We start from the raw sequence: 16609 nt of genomic DNA, 5'->3' as shown, positions 1-16609 counted from the left end.
GGGGGGGGGTGGGGGGTGGTCTAGAAGTGGATCTTCCTCATTTATCACACATGAACAACTGGGAACTCAGCTGCAAATAGGGGATTAGGGTCCTTTGAGATCACTTTTCATGCAATGAGATCTTGATCTGAGGTTAACATATCTTTGAAACAGGAAAGTTTCAGTGGAGTTTCCATCTTCAAATACTTAATGGGAGGTTGTCTTGGATGAAAGTACTAATGGTAATGATTTAACAGCAAATCAAAATTTATTAATAAATATTTACAGGTTTACAAAATAATTTGAAATAGCGACAACTACAGATTTGAAGATGACAAGGTTCACACTAACTTACTATATGGTACCTTAAACCTATACATATATACACACACATTCACAAATACAAAACATACAGACAGACAAAAGTATTTGGCTCCAGTTGTAAAAATATGTATGTCCCCACACTCATTATAATAACTGTGTAAACCTAAATACATCAGTAAGCACAGCATGAGTGAGTGAAAGAGAACCTAGCTCAATTAGTAAAATTTCCCTCTTCTCAAGTTTAGAACAAATACTCACAACGCATCGGTGTTCCTCAGCAGGCAATAATTGAGACTCGAATGGGTCAACTTTGCCCTGGGCTCCCTTCGGCTCTCTCAGTGGATGGTCCCTTGAGGAGTTAATGCCCAAGAGGCGTCCCAGCTCAGGGGAGATGCTGGTCACAGGCCCAGTGCAGCCCAGCAGAGCTCTCACTTGGGGCTGCTGTTTATAGGGTCCAAGATAAATGATTTTTGTCAGATAATTACCACTCCAGCCTCAGACAGTGAGGTGTTGTGGCCAGTTGCCAAGAAATTGATGGGTGTGCAATTCTGTTATTGTTCTCCCAGGTGATGGGTTGTTATAACGGTTCCCAACTGATAAGGAGGGCAGAGCCAGGCTCCTTAAAGAGGGGCATTTTAACACTCTAAATTAAGTTATCTCAGGTTGGTATGTGGCCTAGGAGGGGTTGGGGGGGCTGTGTGTGTGGAGATTGCACCGCCACAGAGGTTATGGAGGAGAAAAAAGAAAGAGATTCTTGTTCTTTCACTGTACACTTACAAAAAGAGGCAACAGACACAAGTTGCAACATGAGAATTTCTAGTTAGATATTAGGGAGAAAGTCATTCATGAATTGATAGCAGACAGACACTGTAAGAAGTTGGCAAGAGAGACAATGGAATCTCCATCCTTGAAGATATTCAGAGCTTAACTGGATGTGACTGGATACGAGAGCAACTGATATACAGTGGCCCTGCTATGAACAGGAGACTGGACCAGAAAATGTCCAGATGCTCCTTTCAAAGTGGACCACTGAATTATTACTGGCCTTGGGATCATGTGTGTGTTGGGGAAACATTTGTGACTGTAAGGTGGTCACAGATCCTGAGAGTGCTCGCTTCCCAAATAACAATTGGGAATGAGATTCCTCTACTGGAGCCTGCTTTGACTCAAGTACAAGTTAGTATGATTTTTGTAAGTGTGTATCCTCAGGTGAATCTCTTATGTAATATGATTTTTAATGCACTGGAATTGAACAATCTTACAATTTCTCGATATTTAGCTCCTGTTGCTTCTCATGGGAAGTAACATATTTTCCTGTCAGTAAGCTTTTCTCTATATATAGCCTACATTTTCTCTGCTGCTGTTTCTAGTTATGTATTGTGTATCACGCTAAGTAATCCATTCCCACTTGGAAGCTAATAGCCTAAAGATATGTTATGACTAATATATTATTCATTCCTAGTCATCACTTACCAAAACAAGTTACTTGTGGTGTTGTTTTTATTTTTTAACCTCTTTTAATGCTCTCAAAAAAAAAACCCAAAACTTTTTTTTCCCAGCTTATTTTCTTTTTCCTCCAAACTCCCTCTAGTTTTTCCATGTCGCTCTTATATACTGCCCAAAACTAACTGTCTTCTACAGTTATTTAAGAGAACACTCTTTGATTTTTGATAGACAGTTTGAAGTAATATTTTTGCTTTTTTGGAGGCTTATTACATTGCACAAACAGACGCCAGATTTGCTGTCTGCTATTACCTGTAGACTCTCCTCTTGCAGTATGACTGCTTCTACTGAATAAAAACACTGAAAATTACTTTCTTCTCTGGGACATTAACTTATATTTTTCCATAGTGACTCTTATTTGTACATTTCTGTTTGTGAGGCCTTACTGGAGCTCCATAATATGTTATAGAAATCAGAATTTTTTTTGAATGCTCAAAATTTTTAACCTTCTTTAATAATACTTGAAGTTTGAGGTGAACGCTGAGTTTTTATTTTGACTTCACTAGCATAAAACTGAAAAAGTGGTGAATTATATAAGAGTTAGTGCAATGTTTTGGTTGATTTTTTTTTTAACAGATTACCTAAAAGGTTGTCTTTTCCTAAAACTAGAGACTTTTTTTCCCCCCAGATACTACAGATTTCCCTTCAAAAAGGTTCAGAAGGTGCCATTGTTAGCCACATAAGACGGTTTTGATTGGTAAAGTTTGTTTAATGATAACAAATATCAAGGATGGTTAGTGACTTATATTTTCAGAATATTTATGAGAGCTGCAAGGACAGCACTGGTAAACATAAAAGATACAAAGAGTAGAAGTATATTTGGCTTAAACCCAATGAGATCCCTTTACAATGTATGTGAAAACAGTAATGATTCTAAAAATATCTTGAGGGATTCAAACTAACACTGAAAGGCAGTGGCTCTAGTTAGTAAAGCACTGATTTCATGTACTTGGTGTTTTGTACATTGCAGCTATTTCCCTCTTGCATGTGTTTCAGCAATTTTATTCTTGCTGACGTTAGGAAGAATTAGATTAGTCTGGGTATTCAAAAACCATTTTGTGTTAGCAATCCACATAAAATAATCTGAAACTATTGAAAGGATTATTGTGTATTGGATATGATCAGTTGAGTATATTACAGCAACCAGTAAAAATTAATCATTAAATCTACACCTGTCTAAACTGTGTGCTTAAAATTAGGCAGTTAACTTGATTCTTTTATGGCCTTTTTCCAGGACTTTCTTTGATAATTGTTCAACATTATTGTTCAACATTATATGTACTAAATAGGAGAGAATTTGCATGATCTCCAGCCAATAAGAACTGTTATTTTAAATTCTTGGGAAGTCACAGATCTTTTATGAGGTGCAACTCTAGGAATTATCATTTCTAGTTGTTTGGAGAAATTAGTCTAGAACAGGACCTCTGAAGGAGATCACGACTGTGAAAGGCTTTTTATGTTTATATACAATAATCCAACAGCCAGATTATCAAATTTCTTCTGCCTGGTAAACAAGTTTATCAGAGACTATCCGATTATCTTGAACACCAAGCCTGATTAATAGTAATTACTCATGATCCAAAAATCATCAGTGGGCCCTGGTACATAATAATGGGGGTTTTCCTAGTCTTTTTCTCTAAATATATAAATAGGTTTGTGCATTTTAGAAAATGAGGAAGTTTTCAACATTCAAAAAAATTCTGTATGTTGGTTTTGATATCTCATATTCAGCATATGAGTAAAACTTTTTTTTCATACAATCTCACTGCAAACACCCTTCTATTCATTGAACTAAGTCAAAACCTTTGAAGTGTTGAAGTGAAAAACTTGTGGGCTAGGAAAGAAAATTACTCAGTTCTTTAAAATCTCTTTGTACATGTGTATTCTACTCCTCAGAATTAATTAATCCTACTTCTGGATTTGAATAATTTACTGTTATACTAACAAGGAAATGGGAAAAAATAAAGTGGATTCCTCAGTATATCAACATGGAAATAGTTGTAATTTACATCAGCATGGTGTTATAAGTTTCAGTTAATTCTTAAAAGTAGTATTAACCTGTAAATTTCTTTATCTAGAATTTAGTTTTTCAATGTGAAATTCCTTGTGCAGTAAGTCACATCAATGCAAAGAGTGTAAATTGCTTTTATGCTTATTTGGTATCCCCACAGAAGGGAGTTCAAGGCAGTGGAAAACAGGAGTTTCATACCTGCAATTTCTATAAAATATTGCTATTGTGGAGAGGATAAATAGGAGAAAGATTAATCATTTTTCCTCCCATTAATTTCATTGAGTGTCATTTAGCAGACAGAATCTTATAATATGTTGTTTTGGTTTCTTTAATGCAATTCATTATTCCATTGTAGAATCCATTGCAAATTATATTGTCAGAAAAAGTTCGAGACCTTAGGCAAATTCATGCAAGATAAGTTCACCCATGGCTATAAAATGATCTGAATGCATCTACCATCTCAGGAATTGATGCATAATCAATGCACACAGAGAGAGTATAGCAGGATGAATCACCCCTTTATTGACTCATTATTATGCTCTTTACCATCTATTATTGATTCAGGTGGACTTACTTTTTCTGGCAGTTGTTGTGTTCCCAAAAATATAACTACAAATTCATCTAGCTACATTGTTGTGATGAAATGGTATTAATCCATAAATTCAAAAAGAAATTAAGAATGGGAAAACTGAGCTATTGAATAGTATACAATCTGTTGAAGTGGGAGAGAAGATGACTAATAGTGACTAGTGTGTCACACAGTCTATGTGAGACTTTGAAGGTATCTAGGGAATTAGAATTTCTTAAGTCTGGTGTCCATATTGGCCAAATAGGTCGAATTAGTGGACATGGAGATGAGTATGAAAGAAGGGGAGATTCAGAAAAACCTGAAAAGTGAAGTCATGACTCAAAAAACCCGCCCAAAATTAAAAAAAAAAAAAAAAAAAAAAAAAAAAAAAAAAAAACAAACCACAAAAAGCCCCCTATTTATGTTCTGTGAGCTGTCAGCAAGGAAGTGGACTTGGAAAATCCAGCTGAGGTAATCTGTTTCGAGTGTTAAAATACATTCTACGAAGTCCCTCACCAAAGAATCTCTAGCTAAGCTGTCACAAGATCAGAGAAGTCAAGTGGACAAAAGATTGGATGAAGGAGAAGCACTGGGTAAAAACTAATGACCAGTTTTCACGGGGGAGAAACATGTCAGCAGAGTGCCATCATGATCTGTTAAAGGCTATGACTGAGAAAAAAAAAAAATGCAGTGAAGCAGAGAAGGAAGAAACATTTCCTTTCCCTGTAAGAGCAGAGGTCCTCAAATAAAGTAATAGATAGTAGATTTAGAACAAAATTAAATGCTACTTCATATAATGGGTGGTTAAACTGTAGAAACTTGTGTTACACTGAGCTATTCGCCACTGTTGAGGAGAAAAGCACCAGTGGGCCTTTTACCTACTAGTGATGCTCCTTTTAAATAGAATGGAAAATAAGAGCATACACATGTAGGGAGGGAAAAAAATACTGATGATCCATCTTCCTCATTTTAAAAGGAGTAAGCATCCCTTCAAACTCCTTGCATTCAGAGGTTTATATCTGCCATTGTAACATTTCAAAGCCTATATTATGGATCAGATTTATCTATTTTTGGCACTGTAAGGGTATCAGAATACTTTATCTTTAGAAATGATCTTAACTACATTTCATAGGCCAACCCTACCTGCATCTTGATAATTTTTACTTTGTTTCTGTTCTTGTGGATTCTAAAGTACGTTCCTTTAAGTCAATGCATTTTCTCTGCCTTTAAGGCTTTCAGAGACTTTTTATCCAAGACTTGAATCTTCTAAAACTCTTATTTTACAAAAGTTTAATTTATTTTGCTATGGATGCAAAGATTGTCTTTACATCATCACATAAAATTTCCAGTCTCCTCTTCATTAAGAGGGAAGAACAAATCCCTTTTTGGGATAGGTTTGCTTCTTTATGAGGATGCTTCCCAAATGCCTAGGGTTTCAAGTTTAACAACAATGTATTAAGTCTTTCTGTTAAATCCAGTTCTAAGTTAACCATGGGAAAACCTAAGGACAGATGCTGTATATAATTATAAACGGTTTGTGTGAAATAACAGTTTCTATCTGATTTCAGGACCATATCATACTGCAGCTTCTTTAGATTACCATACACTGTGGTACATTTATGTCAACTTTCCTATTCATTTGCTGTTGTGTGTACTGTTTACCATAAGGAACACAGAGAGAACAGCAGCATATACATTAAAACATTGGCAGTCTTTGCTAACTAATGGGAAACTGCTGTGTGCCTTAATTTTTACAAAACAACCTCTGCTCAGACAGAGGTTAATTTTCAGAGTATGTATTTAATAGAGTGCTCAATTGTGTTCTAAGACGACTTCTTAAGACTCAACTGAAGATGTTTCAGCTCCTTAGTAACCATATTTGCCTGTGTTTTTTTCCCATTGTAGAATATATTCTTTCTGTGTTGAATCCCATAAAACCATTTTTAACTAAGGAATCTGAGGCTGTTCAAAAGCTGTTAAGCTTGTTACAAATACGTAGGCTAGCTTGAACCAAATATTCAAATCCATTTGTTATAGCCATTTTATTTCCTGAGGCCATACAGTAACCTGAGAAGTACAATTAAAATCTCTTTTCAAATAACTGATATTGCTCAAAGCCCATATATTTTCATATGTTGCATTATTATAGCCTGGGCCTTGGAAGAATGTGAGTTGTAAATGTCTTATTAGTTGTTTTTTAAAGGTTCTTTATTTCACTGACCAGAAAAAATTGTTGCTTGACATAGCTAATTATTCCATGTTCACCTTTAGAACCTGTTAAATAATTATTTACTGTCTCCTGATTCGAAGTTATCAATTACATTGCTTAAAAATATTTTGGTTTAATCTACTTGCCACTATAATCACAACAAAATATTTGTGGTTTTGTTACCTGTTTTTAAACCTTGCACTATTCACTTGAAGAGAACAGAGACATGTTTCTCCCCTAGCATAATATAGGCTATATATAAGCAAAAGTATATCTAAAAGCCATCATGGTCCTAAGTGTGTGTGTATATATATATATAAAAGATTACATACCTAAGCAATTAAGATGAACTCTTTCCCACCTGTAAAACATTCAAGAGGTTTAGGCAAGTTCCCATATCCTTTAGTGGTTAATGCTCTTCTACTGTGATGGAAAGAAAGTGCAACCATGTAATGCTACTAGAAGTGCACACACTGTATCAGACCTTCCTAAACTCAATCTATTCTCCCTCTTCCAACCTGTTTAAATCCGTTCTTTTGCTATGGGTGCAAAACGAGAAGACTTAGTAGACGGCATTGACCTGCCTTTATCATACAATGCTTTGAAATAAAACAGTCACTGAAAATTGGCAGTGGCTACTACTTTAAAATGTTTGGCTGTACTGTAAAATACTAACTCATTTGTTTCAGAAGAGCAGTATCATGAAATGGAAAATATGAGGTTCAAGGAGAGAAAATTACATCTGTAAATTGCTAATATAGTAGTTAAATTGCCGTTCAGGTTTTAAACTTTGAGATACTTGTGCATAAGGAAGGAATTTCCTTTAGTAGGAGGAATCTACTAAAACTTTTTGCTTTAATGTCTTTACAGAATTGTCATAAACATGCAGAATGTGAATCAAGAAGGTAGAAGTATTTGTACTTTGTTGATAAAATAAGCTCTTGGTATAAAAACAGTGCAAGCTGTCAAGTGGCAAATGCTGCCATTTGTCTCCTTAGCACCTGGCTAATGTTCCATGACAGAAATATCAGAGCTGAGTGATAACTGTACAGTGATATAATCTGGCATCATGGCACAGACTTTACACCAAGGGTTTCAGTGATGTGGTTTAGCTGCCTTGGTGTTGAAGACTAACACTGAAAGGGCTTTCCTGTCCAAATATATTAGTCTGGATGACAGAAACAATTTAGAAAGCTCCAAATGTGTTGTTTGGTCTATTATTTGGGAGTTCTAACTGTGGAATATTCAACATAAATAACATTTCGAAAGGTATCATTAGGATCGTGTCTGATTAAACCCGCCTGCAAAGCAAAGGACTGCATGATTGATAGACTGAGTTTTTCTCCACACCATGCTGTCAAACAGCAAGAGGTAACCAGGAAAGCCTCATCATGATTTCAAGATACCTATGATACCATGTTCGATACTCTTCCTGTCTAAGTTCTTGTCACCTCCTAGAAGCAAATAAGGATTGTATTTAAACAGTTAATTTTAGAAGAGCGGCCTCTGCAGAATAATAAAACTTCCTATGTTGCTGAAGGGACTAACTTCTGTGAGGGTTTAGCGTTATGGCTCTAGATGTACTGTTCTTCAGACTGGATGTTTAATTACTACTGTATGGACTATTAAACAGTTCTAAGGGGTTTATGCAAAAGCCATGGTACATGATGAAAAAAACATATCTTGTACTACCTAAAACTTTAATTTAAGATTCAGCTAAAGTTCCCACCCTCATATATAAAAACTGGCATATTTTAGCTCATTAGTAGTGTCACCACATGGCTGTGAATTGATTCTGGTGCCCAGATGTTACCCTGTTTATGAACTCTGCATATCTGTTGATAAAATCTGCTTAAACTTGCAGTGACAATATAGGAGAGCTTTCTGCTCTGACCAGATTGCCCTTGGAATATTTCCTTTACACGTTAAGGAAACTATTAAATATGTTTTTTCTTAAATTCTATTACTTCTTTTCCTCCATGAGATGGTTATAATGATACTTTTGTACACTTAGCCAGATCAATTGTTAGAAGTTGTAAAACTTTGAACCCAGCAGAATTGTCTAGTTATATTAATGAAATAAAATAGAATATGTATGCAACAAATTAAAAAGCAATAAGTTTTTATCTCCCTCAACCTATTGACAAATCTGCCATCATCTAATAAGAAACACCTGTTGGTTCTGTATGTTTGTTTGCTTGTGGGTTTTTTTTCTTGTATTTGTTTTATGATTGAAATTATGGTAGCTGTCTCCAAAATCTTGAGCACCCTGTTCCACCAGCTCAGGTATTCATCAGACCTTGCCATGATCCAACATAGTTTACTAAGCCAGTGAAACAAATCACAGAATTTTCTTCTGGGTTAGTGAGCTAAATCAGCTCAGTTGAAAGGCATCATGGCCATGCAAAAGTTGAGGCAGAACTGTGGGGGAGCAGACATTGTTTAAAGGGTCAGGGAGAGTAAAGCTTCACCATACATATGTGGGAGAGCTGTCAGATCTAGTGAGTCTCATATACCTTGTCCCATGCAGAATGGTCTGTCTGAATAGGTCACACAGAAGGGTGACCAGGATCTGATCATTTGGTTACAGAGAAGAAAAGAGTGTCTATATGTAATGGCCATTGGTTTTGTTCCATAGATCTGTGTGGAAACACTCAAATATCCTGTTTAGTCAGTAAAGGACAACAAACTCTTGTGAAGTGAAAAATCCTTTAGGCAGTACTAAACTGTTCCTGGAGAGTGAATGTCTTCTTCCTTTTAACTAAGGCATTAGGAGTTAATTGTGGAAGGACAAAACTAAGCAGCCAAAATGTCTGGCTATTATACACAGCCATTGCTAATTATTATGTTTTTATATGGTAAATCATAGGAGGAATGCAGTGATAAGAACATGATTAAAAGAATCTCTAAGCATTAGAAGAGTCCATTTTAGGTGTCACTTCCTTAGATACGTGATCTGATCACATTTTGAAGGGGAAACATAATAGAGTGAATTGATATAGAATTGCTATAGATTAGGACATCAATTCTTACCCTTTAAAGAACTTGATAATTAGTGGGAGAAAGTTCTTTTGACATTAAACAATCCATTTGAATAGAATTTATAAAAGTTTTGGATTAGATTTACTGTGAATTCTCACTTCTACCTTTGGCAGTTTGTAATTTGGATTAGTTCCTTGTTCCTGTGATTTTTGTTTCCTTTTTTATTATTATTTAATATATATGAAAACACCAAGAGTTACAAAAGATAAATCCCTTTCTTCCTGCTTCATAGAAATGAGTGTGTCCAGGCAATACACTGTGGCATCCAAGATTTGGGTTTGGGGAAGAGGGTGGGGGTTGGGGTGGGAAGGGAGGCAATGGCAGACTCTGCGATTTCCTGACTTTGATTCTGTGTTTGACTTCCTAAGTGTAGGCTAGGGGTTGCATGTACAGAATACTTTTCTTATTCAAGGTTGAACCATTAAAAAAAAAAAAAAAGTTCCTGAAACAGCTAGAATTCTGTGTAACAGTTAGAATTCTGTGTAACTCCTGGCACATAATTAAATTGCCAGTGTCAAAGTGAAAAGCACACTTATAATTTATATAATATTTCTAGTTGATAAACTTCCTGCTTCCCTGTTTAGAAGTTAAATGTTTTGCTGTTCTTAATTATTCCTGTTAACTAGGAGAGCAGCACTGCAGAAATTATGGTGCTCTGTTGGGATGCCATCCTGGTATTTATCCCCCATGAATACAATACAGCCTTGGTGGAATAGCCTCTAAAGGATTCTATGCGTAAACATTCCTGTTGATCAAATTACTTTTTGAAAAAAAGAGGAAAAAAGCCCCCCCAAACCACACCACATCCAAACCAAAAAATCCTTCAAGCTCCACCCAGATTTACATTAGTTTCTTCCTAGAACTTCAATACTTTAACAGTATTTACCAGCAGATTGTGAAACTGGCCTTTGTGATGATAATCCTGTGACATTCCAGCATCTCCTCAGAGTGCTTCAAAGTTGCATGTTCTTGAAGACAGTACTTGTAAGGGGCATGTTTAAGTATGCCAAGCAGACAAGCTTGACCCTGTCAGCCACAGTGATTACCTGTTTTCCCAAGATAATACTGACAAGTGATTAAATAACAGAGGCCAGAACAGAGAATCAATTCTGTGTTAATGATCATGCAAGGCTATCGGGGAAGCAAATAGCACACAATTGGTTAGGTTAAAGACAATATTAATCTTCTCATGGTGAAAGGAAAGAGTGTTCCTGACCATGTGAAATGCACTTTGAAAGTGAATTTTTTACTTAAGTGTTCTTGTCCTATATGTATCAACCACTTTTGCTCTTGAAAGTTATGAAGTCCCAGAGTTACTCATTAATAACCTTTCTGTCTTCTACATATATCTTGATTGACCTCCTGCTGTCCAAGTGTATAATCTCTTATTGTGTGGACCAGTATGGGTGGACAAGAGATACCACTGTTAAGTTAGTTCCTATGTTGTTATCTTGGTTGAGAAACATGCCCTTCCATTAATGAGGACAGATGAAGTCCCTGTGACCAACTTCATTTGGACTACAACTACTTTGCACATACACTCTTTCCTAGACAGTGTAAAGGAGCTCTAGATCCTGTAAACTGACATTGAGAAGTTGTGTGACAGTTGAGGTTTTTACTTGATTTCATTGTAAAATACATCAGAGTGCATTAATACTCCATGCTCTTATTTGTGGTCCCATTTCTTGTATTTGTAGTAGCATTGTCAGAATGGTACTATATTACTAAATCATTGTCACCAAATAGGATAAAAGAACTTATCGACACCAATGTGATGTAGATAAGCAGACACTCCTTTATTAACAACTGAGTGTGTAGGGGAGTCGTCTCACCAGCAACACATGCCTAATCATGGAGCATGCTGATTATATAGGATACAGTAACACATAATAAACAAGGTCTCATACATAAACGTGATAATTTCTGTAACTCATTTTCTTATTCCCACCTCTCTTTGGTCATGTGCACTTGAGTCCTGAATTGAGTTGGGGCGCTGCTTTTGGAAGCACCATGGACCAATGACTCAAAAGAAAGACCCTCCAATGTCCTTGACTCAAGGACTTCGGCTCACATTGTGATTTTAATACGCTTCGAGGCCCTTTCACAATGTATCTTTTAGAACACCTGATCTACAGGGCAATAAATTGTCCTTACCTGAACAGTCTAATAGTACCTGGACCTGAGTCTTATTCTTTGAACAGAAATCTGGTTAGTGATGATTATCAGCCTACACAGCCTTAGCCTGGGACTTTACAAAGGACTTTGTAGCAGCATAACTTGGTTTATGATTACCCTAAATCATTCCTTATTTAAATCCAAATCACCAAAAATCATTAAAATCAGCTCAAATTAATAACAAATCAGTATCATCACGGCTCAAACATGCAGCATGTAGGACCCTCTGGGTAAACACAGTAGGCTGTAGATCAGACACGTTGGGGGATTAGAGAATGCGAGTCTCCACAAGGGATTGTGTTTCTTGATGATTTCTAATGGTGTTTGCACACCTCTGGTAGAAGATGGGAGATTAGAATGTAAGAGGTATTCGGTACATAACTCTTGCTTCATTTGTTGTGCAAATCCCCACCCCAAACTTGGCCTGCTTATTTTTCTTTGGCAGTGATCAGTTTCCAAAAATAATCCTAGCACCTGTCTCAGGACTGTTGGCAGTGCACTGTCTCATGCAATGACTCTCAGCTCACCTGGGTGAGTGACTCATGTTTTCCTTGTAAGGTGAGAAATAACCCTGTTCCCACTAATTATTAATTAGATCTTTTGTCTGTGATAAACAGTTATCACTTTGGCTAAAGGGGCAATGACTTGATTTAAGGTCTAGAAACAGCTTTTCAGCTAGGGTCTCTCCTGGACGCACACTGTCCAATGTGTGTCATCTGATGCTGTGCATATATCTAATGCAAAAGTGCAGGCTATGAATCCCAAGTGACTTAGCCTTTGTTATTATCTTTCATAAACTGATATCAGTTGTCTTGTGAATGTATCCTGTTGCTTGTTATATACATGTTCATACTAATAAAAGCTGCAGTTATCACTGACTGCTTCCCTGGCTTATAGCCTCAACCATGACTTTAGGATAGCAAGGTCTCGTAAGAGTGTCTAATCAGTTGTGCTGAGGAAGAAGTGATCACCTTTGGTCAGAGGTAATGTTTCAGTTAGTGCAAAGATGACTTGACCATTATTCAGATTTCTCGATATGTTCTTTTTTCCACTGCTATCAGTCCAGCTATTTTCAGCTGTCTGTGTTAACCGAAATCATGCATTTAAAAGATGTTTCATAATTTTGATTTCTTGGTTTTGTTTGTTTTCCTGAAAACGTCATATATATGCAACTATAGGGGAAACAATTTGTTAAGATTGTTATACTCACCAGGTCTGATATAATTTAATTTACTTGGAACTGTTTAGCTCAGTCTTCCAGTAATAGATGGGAGATCTCACAAAGTAGTGATATAGAGGGGCAAAATTCAATCAGATGTCATCAGTAATCTCTTATGGTGTGTATGAAGAACAGAAGAGGATGTTCTGCCTTGCGGAGTCAGCAATGTTTATCTAATGTTATTAAAAAAAAAAAAAAAAGCTATAAAGATAGAGCACAATGAGGATAGAAATACTTAAGTGTCACAAAGTATTCATCTGTGATTTGGGGTCAGCTAGTATAAAATACATTTCTCTTTCTCTTGCTCCCTTTTCCCTGACTTCACTTAAGTCAATCGAGACATGTAATTCTTGCATTCTTCAGGCAAGTATCACCTGCATCTCTCCAACATTATGCACTTTATCATAAGTGTTCCCCTGGAGGCTTACTTAATTCTTTACAGCTGAATGAACCAAGACACTGTGGACCCAGTTTAATAAATTCAGTGTTACAGATCTTTTCTACTGAGTCAGAAATCTACTCTCTACTCTGCTGATATAGCTGTTTTCTAAATATAACTAGGGTGGATTCAGTATCTGAATACTTTCACCTAAAAATATCTGCTTGTGGTTTTAGTTTTTAATCTACTATGTAGTAGATCTGTACATAAATAGATTTATTCATTATTTTGAGGGAACAAAGAAAACTGGGAAAATAGAGTATGTGGAGAATAGTGCAGGAGACAAAGTAATGGACAAATACATATAGAATAGAAATATAATTTTTAAACTGTTACACCATAACTAACTGTCGGCTAGTGCTATACCTTCAGTCATTTTTCCTTTAAAGGAATATATTTGTTTAAATTTTGTAGGGATGTAACAGTCTCAGTGCAGTCTCTGGAGTTGACTGTTTGATGTGTGAATTAGTTCTAGAAAACTTGTGATCATTGGACCAGGCTAGGAGGTTTAGAGGTGGTTTATGCCTCTTGGTGAGATCTGTGGTATATGTATAGGATCTAAGGTCATCTCCTGTGATAACAAAATAATATCGTGGCTAGTTACAATGAGAAATCAGATTATCCACATAGTTGATTTAACAGTTTGAAAATTGCCTTCCTCTAGTCAAAGTGTTGACACGTGAGTAACACAAATCTCATCAAGAAAATGGCCTTCTGTTGGGTGTTAATAGTCCAGCTCAGATACGCCCCGCCACTTTCTCTCTCATATACATAACTTTTGATAATTTTGGATTCCGTCCCACAACAGTTGCCTTTACACTGGCACAAAAATCTAGATTCCATGATTAATGGAATCATGGAATCAATTACAGCTGAAAGATAGCTCTTTTATAACTAGATTGATTGCTAATAGGTTTTTCTTTAAGTAATTTTAAACAAATAGTATTTTCAAAATAAAATGTTTCAAAACTCAAACTAAATTAATTTTTTTTTTTTTTTTTGGCTTACACTGTAAAGATATGCTTTTAGCTGGCTATAATCCAGACATTTACATTTTTACTCTTTCACTTTGCCTCTCCAATTTATCCAATGAGTAGAAAAATCCATTATTCCTCAGTTCAAGAATTATCATGCCAGGAGACAATCTAAACCAGGGAACTTCAGATATGTTATAGTCTTCGTCTGTGAAAGAATTATACTCCCTGATTGTTTTCTCTAAATCTCTCTGCTCACATTTCCCATATTATGTCACAAAAGGCATGCTATGTCTCTGGCTTTGTCTATTACATTCACAACTAAGAGTTAATGAAGGTGTATTTTGGATACTAATGTGTCATAAAATTAGTTTTGCCTTTGTGTGTGTGTGTGTGTGTGCTTCAAGACTGTGTTTAGACAGGAGATTAAAAATTGCAAAACATACTAGAATATGAATTAACAATAGACCTGGCTGAAATGTGGAACTTTTAGCTAGTCAGAATACTTTTTTCACAAGCTAATTCAATTCTGACTTGAAACATATGCTGAAAAAAACCTTTTCATTGAACATTCTTTTTAGCAAAAGACTCATAGTACTCCTCAAGTAAAATGTGCTGCCAGACAGGTAGTGGCTAGAACTGAAGTGCCTTAAGGCAGTTTCATTAGGGCCTATATTAAGTAGCAATGTTGAGAGTAACCAGCCTCTCACGTCTATCTGTTGTATGTGGTCAAAGTCATTCATCTTGCACCTATGTTTTCAACTGTTGAAACTGTTGCCTTTTTCTATGGAAATAGTAGCCGAATTAAAGATACTCCTGTGGTGTGTGTTAGATTAATCACCATTTTCAGAAATTTTGTAACTCTCTTGACAAAAATAATGTTGATGCAGAACATTATATTTTTGTTGGAGTGCAGCTCTAAGAGACATATCATGCAGAAAATGGGCGAGATAATTATTCAGGTCTATTTGGCAGCACTTAATCCCCAGGTGAAACACTGAGGTTTTATTTTTCATCTAACATCATATAAAGCAATTAAGTTCACAATAAAACATCAAAAAGTTAAGATGGAAGACAGGATCTATGAAGTAAAATCTCCTGAACTGGATCTTTTCCATTCTAGACAGAAATATCAAGGAGATACAGAACTGCATACAGATATTTTGAGGGGGTTTATTTTGTTTTTTAAGGAAGCATTAGTTCTTTGAAGCTTTTGCTTTTAAAAGGTAGGTACCAATGGTTGCTTTTTGTCAGTGAAAGCAGAACAAAAATAATTGACTTAAAAATCTATGAAGAAAATGTAAATTAGATTACAAGGAATTTTGCATCTTGTTCTACTGCTGGATATATATTTTAGAAAGAGACTGTAGAAACCTCACCATCTGAGATTGTAAACATGGATTTGGTAACCAAGTATTAGTGTAGACTTCTCTTGCTAGAGGAGGCAAAAAAAATTCTTCCTTTTGTCTTCTCTGCTATTTAGTTCATCCAAGATCTGGGGAAAGAAAATGCCTCTTATGCCTCTTATGTCGTACAGGGTTTGAAGTCACAGGCAGTTTTATTCCCTGTTTCTCTACCAAAGCTCAAACAGACACTGAAAATCTAAACAAGCCCAGGTTTTTGCAAATAGATTTTTATGTAATGCATTCCAGAAGATCCTGTTCTTGCAATTAAGGTGAAATTATTTATTTCAATAGAATCAGATGAATCATATTTCTCTTGCTTTTTACACCTATTTTTCATCATTAGTACCTGCATGATACTACCTTCCCTGAAATTCTCACCTTTGAAAAGAGTCAACCAACAATTTCTTGGATTCATGGAGGAATCTGAGTTCACATCTGCTCTAAGAATGATCAAAGGTACTGATATTGCAAGCCCACTATCTTTTGATATCACTGGATAGCTTTACAAAGGGGAAGGAGGGCAGTGATGTAGTAAAGTGTACTATCAGGATGCTTATTTTCCTTATGAATAAATACAGGAAGCTATCTGAGTGGAGATCACCTGACTAAAATGTAAAGGACAATTGCATTAGAGAAAATTCCTGAAATAATGAATTTGATTATTTGTGTCAAAAAAAAAAAAAAAACCAAAAAAAAAAAAAAAAAAAAAAAAAAAAAACCACCATCCTTCTGCACTTGGACACCAGACTCAAAAATAAAT

The sequence above is a fragment of the Athene cunicularia genome (genome assembly GCF_003259725.1).
Source record: "Athene cunicularia isolate RWA chromosome 13 unlocalized genomic scaffold, athCun1 chr13_part1, whole genome shotgun sequence".
Lineage (NCBI taxonomy): Eukaryota > Metazoa > Chordata > Aves > Strigiformes > Strigidae > Athene > Athene cunicularia.
This window is presented reverse-complemented; position numbering follows the sequence as displayed.